Raw genomic sequence first — 18,913 nt, forward strand, 5'->3', positions numbered from 1 at the left:
TTTGTTCCGTTCGGAACTAAAACGAACGTGTGCGGATTCCGTGCATTTGGATGTCCGAATACGGAAAACGAATTCGGAAATCGAATACGGAAAACTTATGTATGCGGCCAGCCTAAGTCAGCACTAAGTCATAGAGGTAAATATATATTATCTATGATTTCTGCTCTCAATAAATCTAAAAAAGTATTTTACATACGTAAGTAGGTAAATACCAACAAAAAAATTAAATCACTTACACTTACAACAGTAAGTTGTTATGTATCTACATATATACATAACTACTTAATAAGTAGGTAGGTACTATGATATAATCAGTTTCGTCAGAAATTCAACACTAGAAGTATTTACATTTCTTTCGAAATAAAAACAAAATGGTGCAGTGGGCAGTGGGCAGTGGGCAGTGGGCAGTGGGCAGTGGGCAGTAATTAGTGGGTTGCAGGCAGGTTGTATGTAGGTCGCTGTAATCAACAATATTTTGATGATTCGTTTTTTCGTATAGCACAGTTTGTATGAAAAATAATCTCAAGGGCGAAAAGTTAGGTGAGGTATTATCAGCGCCTTGGCAATTCGGCGCCCGGAACTAACTGCTCCAATTGCGCCGCATAGGGCCAGTCCTGAATATACCTTTTATATTGTGTGACATATAATGAACCTGTTAGAATGAATCACAAAAAATTTCTATTTTAGTTCAATATCTTATTTAAATATTTATTTAATACTTTATTTATTGAATAGTAAAAATTATACAGTATTTATTATAAATTACCGAACTGTCTCAGTAAAACTCTTTTGTATTCGTTTAGTGATAAATTGAAGATGTCTACTGTCTCGGTATAATTATTTCAATTAAATTATTGATTAATATATTCTGGAATGTGGCTCAAATACCAGTTTAATCCAATATTTATTTAATACTTTATTTATTGAATAGTAAAAATTATACAGTATTTATTATAAATTACCGAACTGTCTCAGTAAAAATCTTTTGTATTCGTTTAGTGATAAATTGAAGATGTCTACTGACTCGGTATAATTATTTCAATTAAATTATTGATTAATATATTCTGGAATGTGGCTCAAATACCAGTTTAATCCAATATTTTCGTATTTAACGGTTTTTTAGCATCAGGTATTTGATAAACGTGAAGTTCTTGACTTGTTTCTGAACAAGGCCTTGTCCATCCATACTGGATATCCGGTTGGTCAGGAAATCCCCAACAGCTGTATGAGTCACACAAACGTATTTAATTCTCTGGCAAGGTGAGTAGGAACCATTTCAATTTGGAGATTAATATCAAAACGTGTGAATAAAAAAGGTCACCTTTAAATTAATAAATACTTATAGCAGTAGGGCATTATAATAATAACATTCATCAAAATATGTACCTAGCCTACCCATAGAATAATATATTTTGCAGTACTTACTTGTATCACCTTGACAAGTATATCGCTTTGACTAAAGGTATTGCAATCAGAGTTGAGCCGAAAACAGTACTCACACAGATGAATTGCTTGCATACAATTTTATTATTAATTAAAAAAAAAAATTTACGCCTATTAAGGCTTTCACATATATATATAACAATATTTAAGAAATTATACTCATAAATAGTGCAGGAAATTACTGTTTAAAACACATATATAAAAAAATATTGTTGAATTTGATCCACACAGGTATAAAATATATACAAAATATATATAAATAGGTACAAAATATAAATATAAAAAATCCAAAATAATTTTTTTCTTTCAGCCGACAAAATACTGTAAAAAATATAATATTATTTACTTATATTATCGAACGTATTTCTGATAATGTTTCTCAGTGAAGTTTGGCAAGGAAGTGTCGGAAGCAGTGGCGGTTTTCTCTAAAGTGCGTTTATGCAGTGACAACCCCCATTAAAAAGATAATATTATGAGACAAAGTTGCATTACAATAATATAAGCTCATTATAAATAGCACACCATTAAAATTCCACCTTTAAAACCAGGCGTCCGAAAAAATACGGTCAAAGAGCAACCCGTTATTTCCGTGTTGTGCGTTATAGGAACAGCACAAAAGACTACATACAAAAAATCAAAACAACACAATCCCCCTGACGGTGAAATCTTATAACCTTCGCCAAAACATTAAGACGATCTTTGTGCGCCGCGAGAGAATGTTTGATGCCACGTGACCTCCGGAGTTCGACGAGTCAGTGTGACCGAGAATGGCCGAGCCAAAGTTAAATGTTATTTTTCTTTATAGTATGGTTGGTAATAAATTTTGTATATTTGTCTTTTCTTTTCTAGTAATGTAATGTTGTGCATTATCTAGTTTGGTTTCGGCTTAACTAAAAAGCAGTTGCATATATTGATTTAATGAAATATAGTGTTGTTTACAAAAAAGGTTCGTGTGAAAAGGGATTTGAAATTATAAATGAGGAAACACCGTAAAATTTTATGAAATGGGTACAGAAATATAATATATTTTCTCTTGTTATTCTGAACTTCAATTGAAAAAGTCACGAACTGCCACTGGTCGGAAGTAAATACATATTTTTGAACCGATACACCAGCCACTCACTAATATTTAACTCTACTATTTTCCTATCCGTTTCCCTCATAAGCGGAGTTTTTCTGAAAATAATCTACCATTGAAAAACTAATCTTTGCTTTGTTAGGTAGGTACTAGAATGTACCAAAGTAAAATAAAGTCGCCATCCGCGTCTGTCTGTTTGTGCGCTTAGTTCTTCTAAACTACTCAACGGATTTTGATAAAGTTTTCACTTCAAATCACATCATTTAGGTAATTTCTTCACGAAGGTTAATATATAATAAAGGCATATTATACAGGGTGTGGCAAAAATAATCACCCGATGTTCCTTTGATATAATTTTTTATGATAAGCTTTGGTACTGCTTGTTATTCCGCGTTCTTGAGTAGTAAACCGATTCTTGTCTTGTTGATTTGTATTCTGAGTTTGTTTACTTTACAAATGTCAAAACCAAATAGACATTTGGCGCCATTTGCAAAAGTTATAGCGTTTTCCAATAGGGTGATTACTTTTGCTCCACATGTCTTGTCGATTTGTATTTTGCGGTTGTTTACTTCATAAATGTCAAAACCGAATTGACATTTGGCGCCCGCCATTTGTAAAAGTTATAGCGTTTTACAATAGGGTGATTACGTTTGTCCCACCCTGTATTTATAGCAAGTAGAGAAAAGTCAATGTTTTGTAATGAAGTCACGAAAAAATTATTTTACGGGCGTTTATATTTCTAACGCTGGCTAAAACTTATGAGATCCATCAAAATAATGTACTACGGAATTGTTTATCTTGAAAAGGTCTGCAGATAAGTCCTGAGAGGTATATGTCTATCTTCTAAGGACAACCCCTAGCAACGCTGTGTACACGTAAGTTGGTAATATATAAATAAAGTAAGTAGGTACCAACTGGTATAACAACGTAAACAAGAACTTGTTTCGTACAGCACATTAATTTCGACCGAATCCTTGAACTTAAAAAATCGCCTTCTGAAATGTGGAATAACCGAATGATATTGAATAAAATACAAAAATAGTCACTGCCAAAACACGCAAGCTAAGCACTCTTTTTTTTAAATTAACTTTTGTGATTCCATCTTGTGTTATAAAATTTAATACGTTATATTTATTCCACGTGAAATTCTTTCCATAAGGTAACGTAATTTTGATAAGCACGCGAAATTTTCGTCTGTTTTTTTTATCATGTAACCAATACATTTAATTTATGCAGTAACGTAATAACGCCATGCCTTGCTGTGGCTTAGTCTGTCTGTGCAGATAGAGAAAAAATAGCGTAAACATTTTGCCTTGAATTCAAAAAAAGGCACCCTTTTTACCTACAAAAATGCATGTTTTTACCTGTACCTGTGACACCAATATAATATACGTATATAAAAACACACGCGTATTCGAATGCAAAGTTGTGTCAAAATTTCAAAGCAATCGGTGAAGTACTGTCGGAGATTTAAGATTTTGAACAAACGAATATTAACTTTTTTATTTATACATATAGATAGATTGCCAACCAGTGGCGGTTAATGGTATTTTTCACAGTGGGTTCATAAATTCAAGAGAAGATATTATGTTAATATTCCTTTTTCATCAAATTATCTCCGCAGTTTCCTCATTTTTAATTTCAAGACCTTTTCATACGAACTCGGATTAGAAAAATTTAAACAACACAATATTTCGCCATTGTACAATAGTAGGTAGTAGATAGATAGTAACCTAACCTAACTAACTGCGATAATCAATACATGCTACTGATTTCTAGTTGAAAGCCGAAACTAAAGCAGGGAAAACTCAACATAATATTGCATAACTAGCGACGTAAGACAATTCGGCGTTGTTTGCCGAAACTTTCCAGGTAAAGAATATAATTTTTGTCTAAAAAAGGAACTTTGGAAACAAAAACAAAAGCATACTTTGCATTTATTTTGCGTTTACTATAAATGCAATTAAAAGCATTCTGTAGGAAAAATGCAGGAACAAGAAAATAAAAATTCAGACCATCCGCTATTTTTCACAGTACTCTAGTGTTATTAATAATGAGTTAAAAGTAAGTTATTATTTAAAAAATCGTTTTGGTCGAATTTATTATTCTTGCTTACGATTTTTTCTGAAATTTACGAGTGAAAGGATTTCAAGAAATCTTTGAAAACTGTTGTGTTCCCACAAACAGTTCTCCAACCCATCGTGGAAAGAGATTTAAAAAAAATAGGTTCTTTGAGTTAAATCAGGGATTTATTAATACTTCGCGTATTACAATGGTGACTCGACAGTCGACCTAACTAGGAGCTGGCTAAATGAGATCTGAAAACACCAAGTTTGTCTGGGAGCATTCTAACTGGTCCTGGCAACTACTGGCTACTAGCTGCCATCTTGCGGACTTCCAAGCAAGCTCTTTGCACTGCCCTCTATGAGTGCATCTGTGAAGCTCTTACTTCTCAATAAAAACCGACTGGATACATCAATGATTATCATCAAAACTTCTATAAAAAATACTACGTGCCTATTTAAATAAATTTATTTTTGTTGTTGAATGTATTATGACTGTCTGTACTCTTTGAATTGGAAACTATAGTTAATTTATTAATTCTGCGGTCGTGGTCAGACTGATAAGCTGTTCGCTGAAAATATTGAACCAAACCAAACCACACACGTTGCACAAAATTCTCGCTAAAAGACTTCAGAATTTTTATTTTCCATTTTTACTAAGTTTGCAAAATTAATAGCAACCGCCTTCCGGGTTCGGTGACTCACGCATGCGTTACCAGTGAATTATTGATGTCTACCTGTTATATTTTAATTATCATTAATTCATGTTAAATAAAAATACGCAGTTCGTGGCATGACCTACGTACGTACGTACATTCTTATTACACAGGAGGGGACTGGTAATTAAATTTAACGGTATTATCTAAAACCACCCATATCCCTGAAGATGATATAAGTAAAAGTAAATAATGTTATCACTAGAAATGTTTTATTAAATAAAATAATTACATATTTATAAAATGGAATTTAAAGTATTTTGGATTTTTCATACATATTTAAAATAATTTATTTAATAAATTGTACTGATTTAAATGGTAATCGGGCAAATCAAGGGAGTAGCAATTCAATACACCATTAAAAAGTAATGAAAAATCTAAGCTAAATTTGTTAAGTTAGGTTAGGTTTATAACACAGTTTTTTTTATTACTTTGAATGTCTTAATATTACTTTTAAAAAGAGTGTTGAATTGCAACTGTCTTGAGTTGCCATGGAACCTTTTGTAAGACTTGTGCTGCTTTTTAAAGATTTTTTAAATATAAACTATTACGTAAAAATAAATTTGAAGAGCGAAAGGTATTAAAAATATATATTAATAAGTGACAACTGGATAGAGCCAGTGGAACTGTGACTTTATATTGTGAGGGAGAATGGGGAATGCTATAGGAATGTGGTGATAGAGAGGGAGGGGGGGGGGGTATTATGTACCAACTTGCCAACCAAAGTAAGAATAGTGACTCCCTTATCAGACAAAATAGCACCTCTTTCTTTCAAGGCATACACAATCAATAATGCCCTTAAATGTAATATTTTGTAAAACGTTTGTGTAAAAGGAAACTGATATCTATCTTCTATTTATATAAAGGAGAAAGTCCATAGCGGGCGAGTGACTTGATTTGTATTTCATACAAATCATCCGTTTTATTCGGGGATTGATGAAATTTTTAACACTTTTTGATGTATTTGAACATAATTTGGAAAAAAAATCTGCCTAAAGCCCGGACAACGCCGTGGACTTCAGCGGGTAAAACGAATTATTATTATACGTCGTGTTCGACTAAGAAGAGTCGTAATGCACGGTGATTATTTTATTAAAGAGTACTTCTGCGCTGCAGGCGTAAAATTTAGGCATCATTTGCAGAACATACTCATTATCGAACATAATGTGCTATAATTTCATATGTTGAACAGAATTTAGGTTGAATAAACTGTGTGAAATAATCGCTTTGATTATTTCCAGTACGCTTCTGATTTAATATCGGTAAGGATTGTAAGGATCCCCTTATTACGTTATGTAATTTCTCGAAGGAAATTTTATAATATGACGTCTGAATTATGTGGCTTTGCTTGTTTAAGGTAAATGTAATCATATAATGAACAATATTGTGTCCTGGTCAATGTCAAATAAATAAAATTAATAAATCGGTAGGTATAAAGTAAATAATAATACCACAATGCTATTTCTTCCTTGGATATAATTAATTGACTGTAACATTGTTACTCATACAAACTATTGTTAGGTTATTTTTGTTAGTTGTATTAATAAACTTAAGTCGGGTTCCAGTAACTATGGTAATGGTTCTTCCCCTTTCGATAGTGAATTTATAAATTAATCTTCATATCCATATTTTAAATTTACCACCGTGAATGAAAAAAAGTGCTTATACACGGTGTCCAGAAAATCGTAGTTTTAGCGGGAATCTGGTGAATATACGTCAAAGAACATACTATGATATTATTGAATAGTAGCTCAAAGGGTCAACCCTTGTTGTAGATTTGCAGATTATGTCAAAATAGTAAGAATCGTTGACATTAAAAAAATATACACATTATAAAAAATCGAACTTTCCACTTTTAAACCACTTAATTCGAAATCTGAGCTTGTCGACTTTTTTGTATTTCTTCAACACCATGGAGGGCTGTCAATACGCGGGCGCAAGGGAGCAGTACGCTCCAATTGGCAAGGTCCTAAGGCGCTGATTATATCTAACACCTTCACCCGACAGATCGCCCTTGAGATTATTTCCATTAAAACGGCGCTTCACAAGCATACAAATAATCCAAATATTATTGATAAGTAAACACATTAGTAATCAATACAGTAATCACGTGCCTACTACCAATTATTATTGATTACAGTAATCATATACCTACTACCAAATATTATTGATAAGTAAACACATTAGTAATCAATACAGTAATCACGTGCCTACTACCAATTATTATTGATTACAGTAATCATATACCAACTACCAAATATTGTTGATAAGTAAACACATTAGTAATCAATACAGTAATCACCTGCCTACTACCAATTATTATTGATTACAGTAATCATATACCGACTACCAAATATTGTTGATAAGTAAACACATTAGTAATCAATACAGTAATCACCTTGATCCTTGCTCCCTCAGGTTTGGCAACTCTCCAAGTCAGAATTCCAGGGCTGTCAATTTGACCAATACCAAAATGACAATGTGTAGGTACTTAAAGGTCCCACACACCAAGACCATAGATGCGATGTAAGTAAAGTGATGCACACACACCTTGTTACAAATCTTATATGTAACAAGTAAGCACCTATCTACTACCAAATATTATTGATTACAGTAATCACTTACCTAGACGTCCACTAACTTGACTAGGGGCGCCAAAATTTTATTCGCGCCAGGCACCATTTATGATCATATATGATGCAGCTACCAAGTCACATTGCACAAGCAAATGTCTCATGTAAATAGTTAAACCATTTTAGTACCTACACGCCTTCAATAAAAAAAACATATAAAAATGATGATTGCCCTTTACAAATGATTTCAATGTTTTCATTAACACCCATTATTTGCCATTGTTGACCTACGATCTGCAGAATGAATTTACAAGTGCACTTCACTTTTAATTGATCGTTAATGGAATTTATGATCGATGATGTAATCCTGCTTCTAGTAGAATAACATAATTTTATAAGCATTTTTACTGACAAGTGCAAGGATTAAAAACGTTTTATTTTTTATCTAGATATTCAAACCATATATTTTTCAGTGGGCAAGTATTTATAAAATTAAATATATTTTCAAAAATATTAGAAAAAAATCATGTCCACCCAAATCCTCCTTAACAATTATGTTTATATAAAGATATCTTAGTGTAGATGCACCACCCTAATTAGAATTTAAAAAAAAATGACAAATGCTTTAGTTGTATTTAAAGATACACCGTGAATTTATTCATGCCTATAACATATTAACAGCACAAAACGTGTGTTTAATAATTTTCGGATCTTACGGATATTATCTCTTTACAATACATTTTACAATACTACTTGAACTTTGACAGATCTATTGCTAATATTGCGTAGTCACTCTACGACAAAAGCAAGTGATAAAGTGCACTCTCATTCGTCTCCAATGCATTAACAAATGACTGATGATTTAAATGGATAAGTTGATTGATAATAAGATTCCTAGTAAATGTAAGCAGAATGTGCCTCGCCTTGTGGTTTCATTAGCTCCAAGTTAAATCGAATCAAAGTGGGCCACGGTCAACCGGTCAGTATTTTGACGTTACTTAAACAAATGATAAGTTAAATGAATTTACCACGATGCAAACAAAGCTAAACACGTTTTTAAATGTGATGCACTAGATTTGTTTTACATTTAATTTATGCACTTAAGTAGGTACTGAGTTAACTCGACTCACTTGGACGAATTTTTTTTGCACATTTTAAAAATGTGAAACGAACAATATGGTAACATTTACACATTTTTTGAACCTATCAAATGTTCATAGCTCGTGTTGGAATAAGGTTTCCTCTACCTGCGTCGCTGGATTTTGAGTTCTTGAAATGTATTAATTTTTGATTTTAATTTTGTTTCATTATATTTTTTTTATATTAACACAAAGAAAGTAATTTCCCTCAAGGCCTAAGTCATCTTTGGGAATGCTGTGTGGATGGTTTTTAAGCGCATTACCAATAATTTGAAGATATTTTTAATACATTAGCAATACTAATTTTTCTCTGTGGGTGAACAATTAAATGATTAAAAATATTTTGTTTAGCTTGATAAAAACCTTTTAAAAATTACTATGGAACTCTTGAAATGATAATTCATATGATTTTTCAAAAATAGTATACCTTGTTTGCAGACGTATAGTTAAAAATTATTACACACTTCTAATTTATTTCTACGAAATATTTCCCGAGTTCAATGCCTGCACGTTACCTTGCGATTTGAGAATTATATAATTTCCAATAATTTTGTCACCAATTTCCTATTTTGGTAAGAGTCACATTAAAAATTAAAATCATAAACGAGTTCTGCTAAAAATGACTCCATTAATAAAATTACGAAATTTCCGAACAATTGTGAAATGATTCGTGTTTTCTTAAAAAACTGTGTTTTTATATGTGATTTTTATGTTTTCAATGTCATATACCCGCCGACATTATTTTAGCAAATTCGTTGATTGATTTATATGTATGTAATGAATTATGTTGTCGAATTTCATTGTATTTATGGTTTATTATGGATTTGACTTTTCATAAAGCGCTTTTATTATGTACATAAGTGTACTTTGTATTATTTTTTTTAGGTCATCACGCACAGGATTTTCATCTTCCCGGATCCTGTGAAATTATGGTACCACCTACCTAACTTATCCCCTTTTTGGGGAACGTTGTAAATCTGTATATTTACTAGAATACCACACAACAGTGCCAATTGAACCCGATTGTCAGTGGGACTTTGGCATACTCATTTCGGGTATGTTTGGAGATTTAAGGAAGTTGGTGAATTAGGGTAGGAGATTGGAAAGATTGGAAGTAGGTACCCAGATATCGAAATCACATTTAAGTTTATTTTTTGGAATAACTTAGTGAGTAAAACCTCAAATTGTAATATTTATTTATTGAAGACAATATTAGCTAGGATAGGAATCTCTAATATTGTCTTCATATTTAAGTAGTAAATTTTCTACAACAACTTTACCCTTTTTACTTATTTGAAAGGTTATACCCATTAAGGACGGGTTGTTTCGAAGAATTTGAACAACTCATCAAATTTCAACGTTCATTTTCAAGTTCTGTGAAAGATTTTTTCAAGTTCTGTTTTTATTTCAGTTTTGTCAAGCAACTAGCCTACAATGATATAATAACAAAACTTGAATAAGTCTTTCACAGAACCCGAAAATGAACGTTGAAATTTGATGAATTGTTCAAATTCTCCGAAACAACCCGTCCTAAGTAACATATCATTTAAGAAGAAGGTAATACTAATACATTTAACCGAAACATGAAACAGAAAAAGACAAATAAAAATAAAAGAGATAACGTCCACAACTAGGGATTGAACCCAGGATCTGTTGTCTTATCGGGACAGGCGTTTTAAAACCACTCGACCATTGGGACCTATTTATTAAGCGTCGTATTTGTTGATACCATATTTCAAATTCAGAATTAACAATATCATCTTGCAACTATTTTTTCCCGTATTTTTGGTATCCACCCTTTTAAATGGAAACAAATTTTCTAATGAAATTGGTTTGTAACCTAGATAGTGTCTCGGATAAACATCTCCGATTTTATATGATATCGACAAATAAATAGGAAATAAACGCTTAATAAATAGGTGCCAATGGTAGACTGGTTTAAGACGCCTATCCCGGTGAGACAAGAGATCCTGGGTTCAATTCCTAGTCTTGTTCTGTTTCCATTTTCGTCTAGATTTCTTAGTATTTTCTTCTTTAATGGTAAATTTTCATGTTTTCATAAATTGAGATTGAGATTGAAATTGAAAATAAAATAAATATAAATTGACCGGCCTGTTTTTATGGCGTCAAGAGGCGTCGAGAGTGCATCCGATTTCCACATCATCAAACATAGCGTCGTGAGTTCAATTCATCGACTGGCTAAGTTTTGCATCACGACACAAGCAAAATTTTCCACTTGCTGTGATGATAGTCAGAGATTTTCAAAATCGATTAGAAAATAAAAAATGTTAAAATAGTTAAGCTCCATTTTCGATTAATTCATAACTTTTTTCTTCGATTTAATATTACCACTTAAATTTTTTTTAATGTAGGTAGGTTTTATTTTATCTAAAAAAAAAAATTGTTCTAAATTGATTTATTATTTTTGTATTTATCCCCAACGCATCAACTATGCATTTACAAAGCGTATTTCAATAACATTTAAAATCATGCTAGTTAAATAAAAAATGTATTTCATTTCTCCTCTAAACTTGCCAAAATTACTATTTACTAATTAATATGGCTAAATTACATTCTTCAAAATACTTCAATTTGATTCACCTTGATGTTTTTTAGTTCACTATATAATAGGTCATAGACAAACAGACCTAATTGGGCGACGCGGGACGGCTGTCTCTTCGTACTCTGTAATTACACTGGCACTTGAGATACGCAAATATATCACTTAGCTGTGGATACATGGTTAACAATTGCCCATTAATCTTCCCTGGATTCCCTGATATGTAAATGAAAAATAAACGCAACATTTTTCCACTAAAAAAAGGCACATAGAGAAAACTAACTGAAATGAAATATTGTTAATTTATTAAAAATCTGGCCAAACTATTCGTTTTCCAGCTAAGAATTATTCAGTATTTCTGATTTATTCAGTAGGTAGATACATATTAATGAATTTATACCGCCATTCTTACAATAGATGTTGGTGTTATGGTCAACATTATCGAAGAGAAAACTTACTGATGTGAAATATTGAAAATCCGATCAAATTATTCGTTTTCCTATTAAAAACGGGACTGCAGGCCTATGACGAATGTTTCGACAAATTTCATAACAAACTACCTTTAAAGCACGAATATGTTATGAGGAAGTCGGAACGTGTGTTCTTAAAAATAATTATATTGTCGCATCTTGTCCATTATATATATTCTGACAAGGCCACCTGTGTGAACACGTGTTCAGATATATTCTGAGTGACTTATATTTTATTAGGAAATGGTCATGCAGTTACATTTTTACAGTATCTTGGTAAAAAAGCCGTAGGTACTTATTTTTCCCGCGTACAAGTACATAAGTTTAATTTTAAAAAAAAATATTTCCTCTGCATAATTTGGATAAATTGTATCATTGGTGTGTGATCAACTCATTATTTCTTAATATTCAAAAGTGCCAAGTTATTCGTTTTCGTAAAATCCAAAGTCATGTTACTTATGAATACTCTTTAAATAATGTACTATTGACATCAGTCGCTCAGATCAGGGACTTAGGTGTTATATTTGATGAAAAGTTAACATTCACTCTGCATGTAAATGATATAACAAAGAGAGCTATAAAAATGCTTGGTTTCATATGCAGAACGGCGAGTGATTTCAAGTCACTTGAATCTTTGAAAACATTGTACACTTCTTTAGTAAGGAGCCAGGCAGAGTATAATTCGCCTATTTGGTCCCCATTGCATAAAACGCATTCTGACAATATTGAAAGGTTATAGCACAAATTTCTAAGATTTATTAACTTTAAACTGAATATTCCAATTCAAAATATTAACTATGTTATATTAACTAACAACTTAACTTAATAACGCTATCGCTATCTCTGACCTTGTACTTTTAAATAAAATTATTAATAATTCCATTGACAACCCTGAAATTCTCGCCAAAATAAAATTTTACGTACCGACCGTACGTTTTCTAGTCACAACTCCGTAGTGAATACACTTTTGTTTTTTATATTTATATGTTCCTTAATACATATTTAGCTTTCCGTAATCCACACTATTAATTTGAATTTACCTTAATTTAATCAAAAATCATAATTTATTATAAACTATGTAACACAACTGTATTACTTGTTAACTACTTTTGTAAAAGCCCATTAGGGCGTAAATAAATAAATAAGTTGTTGGGGCACGTGCATTATTATTATATTGAACCGGTCGATGGGCACAAATTAAAAGTGTAAATGATGGTGTGACCGACTATCCCTCCACCGCTTTATCACACTCGAAGTTTTTTGATTTTAAAATGTTTACTGAAAAAAAGGCATAACTCATTCCTGGAAAACTCAAAAATACTAACTTATATTCATCAAATTTCAAAGTTGATATTTAAGTGCTGTGAAGGTTCTATTAATGTTGTATTATAATATCATTATTGACCAGTTACTTACAAAGTATAAAACTGAAATAGTAACAGAACTTGGATAGAGCCTTCTCAGAACTTAAAAATCAAATTTGAAATTTGATGAATGATTCAATTTCCTTGAAACAGCCCGCCCTTAGTTAACTGTTTTAAAATAAAAAAATGTTTTATTTCATTTATTGTTATTAAGTTTAATTTGTAGAACTCCATTTTAATTTTTATTTTTTATATATTCAATAATATTATTATTGGGTTTATAAAAACAGTTTATTTTTAAACAAGTTCTGCTGTGTAATTATTATTACTACGCGTGACAGCTGTTTCGCCCTCTGAAGGCATTAATTGATATTGATAATACAGTTGATAATGATAATACAGTTTGATAATGCCTTCAGAGGGCAAAACAGCTGTCACGCGTAATAATAATTACACAGCAGAACTTGTTTAAAAATAAACTGTTTTTATAAACCCAATAACAATATTATTGAATATTTAAAAAAAAAATTTAAATGTTTTATTTTGTTATTTACTGTTATTTGTAGGTTTTTTAATGAATTATTGATTGAAAAATGCAAAAAATGTTTCCCTTTCCCTCGCTAAAAACTCATTATACAATTACTACAAAAATTATCAACACAAAATCAATTGAAAATAACATAAAGCTTAACTATTTTAGCGGAAATTTATATAATGTTTTTTTTTAATTTCGTCATGTTTTGATGCATTTAAATAAGGATCATTTCGTTTTTTTATTTATATTAAATTATATTAAATCAAATTCCAATAGCACAATAAATTTACAAGAACTAAAAAACATTTTTTTCTTTCTTTTAATTACTGTTGGTACCTACGTACCATTTACAGTACAAGTTTTTTTTGACATTTTTAACATATGGGAAGATATTTGTAATTACTAAATATTTAGAGTATATCGTACTGTATTACATTAATATACTCGTACCTGAAACTCGTACTTTATACATATATTATAATCCGTGTGTGAAATATGTTTGGGTCCTCTCTAATATCGTTTTTTACACGGAGAAAATTGAGCATGGTTAATTTATTAAAATCCTATTAAAAACGTAGTGGCAAGCCATTTCCTAATAAAATATTAGTCCATTCAAAATATGTCGGAACACGTGTTAATGCAGCTGAGCTTTTCCTGATAATTTTAATCCTGAATTTTTTTGGACACTTGTTTCGACATCCTCATAACCCATTCAGTTTTACGGATAGTTTGTTAGGAAATCTGTCAATTCATTTGTCAAAGGCCTGCAGTCCCGTTTTTAACAGGAATACGGATAATTGGACCAGATCTTTAATAAATTAGCAATATTTCAAACAGTATGTTTTCTCTGTGTAGCTACTGGTTTTCTTAATAAAGTGTTGTAACTTTAACAATATTATTATAATTTATATACATTATTTATTAATATATACAATAAGAAACAGTGAAAAAGCACTAACCAGAATAAGCACGTTTGTTTGAAAACAAGACTAATGTTTTTTTTTAATTAACATTAACATTATTTAACAATATTCCGACTTTATAATGAAGATCTTTACTCCAAAACATGTTTTTGTAATTTACCAACTTTTGGCTGTAATTCCACGATACTAAAAATAAAAATGTAAATTTATTCCCATATATTAATTAAATTAGTAATTGGCACTGTCCTATTTTAACGCAACCGTTTGGCATTTCACATTTCTGTAAATTTGTTTGTACGTTCCGTTTCTGGCTTCGAAAATCTGCCGCATCCACTTTATTATTCCAGTAAGCCTTACTTTGACTAGATGACTTAATATTGTGATACCCGCCTACCTGAAGAAAGTATGAAAAAAAATTGTCATTGGGATTTCTTCGACAGATTTTTGTTCCTTTGGACACATTGTATAATAAATTACCTGAAATAAAACTTAAATGTTACATCAAAAATTATACGGTTTATAAATAAGTAGATGGGTCTTTATGTACCTACTTACAAATCTTACTATTATGTTAGAAGGAATTTTGGTAGGAGATAATTAGAAACATGCTTTTTTGGACGCGAGGTCTAATAGTTACTATAAATGCAAAATTCGGCGATGAATGATGTTAAATTTTGCGATCACTTAGCAGGTTTGTAGCATGTTGTAACTTCAGGTAATACTTGCTGCTACTAGACATAAAAAAATAATCAATTTAATTAATCTTATATGGAGAAAAAACTGGTTAAGTTCTGACGTAATTGTGGTAAAACCATGGGAGGCACAAGAGCTTTGTAGATATCGTGTCTGAATTTAACGGTGAATATTCTTTAATTATTGATTCTAGATACCCTTTAGGTTGACTGGCGTAACAGAATTATAATTCAGAACAGAGCCTATATAAGTATAAGGCGCAATCCAGTTATCTAATGCATTCTGCCGTAATAAGCAAAAAGACAGCTGTAAATTTTCAATTTTCATTCTGATACATGTGACCTTTCATGTTTATCTTTTATTAAAATAAATGTATGAAATAAAGAATGTGATCATTAAAAAATTCCAGCTGCCTTTTTGCTTATGATGGCAGTATTATTATCATCATATTGTTCTCTTATCTTATTCGGGTAGGAGACACGTCTATTCGATAAGACACATCTATTTTAATAGTTCTGTGTGACCTACGTTTGTCACAGGCTCAATTTCTACTCTTACGACCTCTGGAGTAGTTTTACCCAGTTTTGCCACTAGAATTGTCACCAGTACCTCTTATTAATTTATAGCATTATAGGTATATACACTTTCAGCACACATCACCACGTATTTTCTAAAGATTGACTGGGGTTCGACGCCAAGCACATTTTCTATTATTTTTCATTTTCATTTGCTAGTTTTGACCGCGGTTTCGGTTACCGCCGAAAATTTGCCGAAACGTTCGCCTTTATGCCTTTAGAATAAGTTTATATTATTTTAAAAGCTGTTATAAAAAAGTTGCCTTAAAGTTCAATTATTTAATTTCATCAAAATTTATCGTATAAACAATAATTAGTTACTATTATTATATTACTTCCGTGCGTATCGGCCATTTTCAAGGACCCCAGAACGCGTGATTTTTTTAGAGAAATCTCGTATTACATGAGGCGATGTCAGTATATAATCGGGTCTTAATTTTAAAGTCTTATTTTTTTTTAATCCGGTCGCCTGCAAACCGAAATGAACCTTACGGTTGGTTAAAATTGAGGGGCAGAGTGGTCGTTTTTTGCCTGCAGACTCCCAATGCGGAATTTACCCGAAACATACGATTTGAATTCGACGAAACAGAGGGCTTGAGCGTCTAACGGCGCCTAGCGCTAGTAAAGCTATCAACGGTGCTGTATTAGGTGTTAGGTATTATAAGAACCTTGGATGCTTAGCTCCTTGGCGCCTTAACAAGTTGGCGCCCGGAGCGGACTGCTCCAATTGCGCCTGCACAGGGCCGGTCCGGACCTCTCTAGCACTGAGCCTGTGAAGAAGTATTTTTTTTAAAACATTATTTCTGGCTTTCACCCTTCAAGGGTGTTCTTGACCATCATTTAAAATTATTGAGAAATGAAAGGTGAATTTAAATATTAATTTTATTTAAATGGGCAAATTTCAAAATTATAATGAAAATTGGAGTCGAGTTCAGACTTAGAAGAGATGAGATGTTGAATGGAGGGGAGGCAATTTTAGATAAAGCTTGAAAGAAGAGAGGATATTTGTTTAGAGAGGGACAACCAAAAAATATGTGATCTAAAGTTCCCACTTCTAGACCATAGAATGTACAATCTGAGGAGTCTTAAGTCAACAAATTTCATTCAAGTATCTCATCGGAGATTTTAACATTTTAAAAATATGCAGAAAACGATAAGACTCACTTTTTTATTTCAAAAATATTAAATAGCTATTTCAAAGCTTTATAGCTGTTTAAAAATAGGATATTTTAACCGATTCAGAAAGAGTTTAGAAGAAAAATTACATTTTTTTGGGATTCTTCGAATAGGCTCCCTGACGTCAAAATACCTTGTCCCGGCCCTGATTCTGGATAATATGTGTACCAAAATGATTGCTTATTCATTCGGTTATATGACTACACGTTCTAAAGGTACACATCACAGCAAACCGCAAATAGTGCGGTGACCCCGTGGAACAATAATCTTCCATTATGTACGTACAGGCTTCTAACAAACATAGATTCAAATAATTACATCGTATTCATTCTCTCACAATATAAACATAAAGGGTATTCATTCTCTCACATACATATATATATCACGAGATGTAGACATTTTCAGGTGTAAGTGTGTTAGAACATATAAAATGCAAATTACTAAACTGATAACTTAATTTTTTATTTTGTGAAATAATCCTATCATCTAAGTTTATTTTATTGTTTTTATTATAATAATGCGAAAACTGTATTACTACTAACTGTCTTTAATTGTTTTTATAACATTTTGTAATTCCTTATAATGTTTAATCTTTATATTTCTTTGTCATTTATAAATATATTGTATAGGTGCAAATATTGAATGAACGACTAGAATTAATGGAACATTATTGGTCTAATATTGTAAATAATTGCTGTTTATGCTAAATATACAAATGACTGTTTGTTTCCTAAATAAAATAAAATAAAAATATATAAAGGGAGATGTGGTATGGAAGCGTGCTGACTGTCACCGAGTTACGTCCAAACTGCACGGATTGCCAAGGCGGCATAGCAAATTACAGTTAATGTATTCGTTTGGTGTGTAGGTAAGAACAAAGCGATTTGGAGTAAACAGTGTTGGTGATACTTGTGTGCGCGTGATTCGTGTTAATACCTTATATAGTTGATTGGATACTATTTGTACAAAAATTTACACTGTACGTGTACTTGCATGTATGTATAAGTATAACCAGCAACAATGCTATATTTGCTGAAAATTACCCACGCCGAACGACACTCGAATTCACCGTGTAACGATAACATTTTTTGGCAGTATTACTGCTCATTTGAAAATTGAATACATAATCTACCTTACCAGTGCCGGACTTGGGGATAAACTGTAGAAGGTTGAGGCCCTCAAACATTATAATTATTATTGTGGTCTCACGATATTACGTAAGTAACTGTAAAATAATACATTAGCACACTGAAGAAAGAATTAACAATGAATATGACATTTAACTATGTACATAAGAATTTTTTTACATCATAAATAATATTTATTAAACACTAATTTTATTATCTACTTTTATAATTTAATATTTTTTATTAAACTGTTATTCACGTTTCTGTTTACTTCCTTAGTTTTTTTTCATTATTTCTGGCTTTCACCCTTCAAGTGTGTTCTTGGCCATCATTTAAAATTATGGAGAAATGATAGGTGAATTTAAATATTTATTTTATTTAAATAGGCCAATTTTACAATTATAATGAAAATTGGAGTCGAGTTCAGACTTAGAAGAGATGAGTTGTTGAATGGAGGGGAGGCAATGTTAGATAAGGC

This window comes from Hesperophylax consimilis, chromosome 15, assembly GCF_061612785.1.
Source record: "Hesperophylax consimilis isolate HC1 chromosome 15, BYU_Hcon_1.0, whole genome shotgun sequence".
NCBI classification, from domain to species: domain Eukaryota; kingdom Metazoa; phylum Arthropoda; class Insecta; order Trichoptera; family Limnephilidae; genus Hesperophylax; species Hesperophylax consimilis.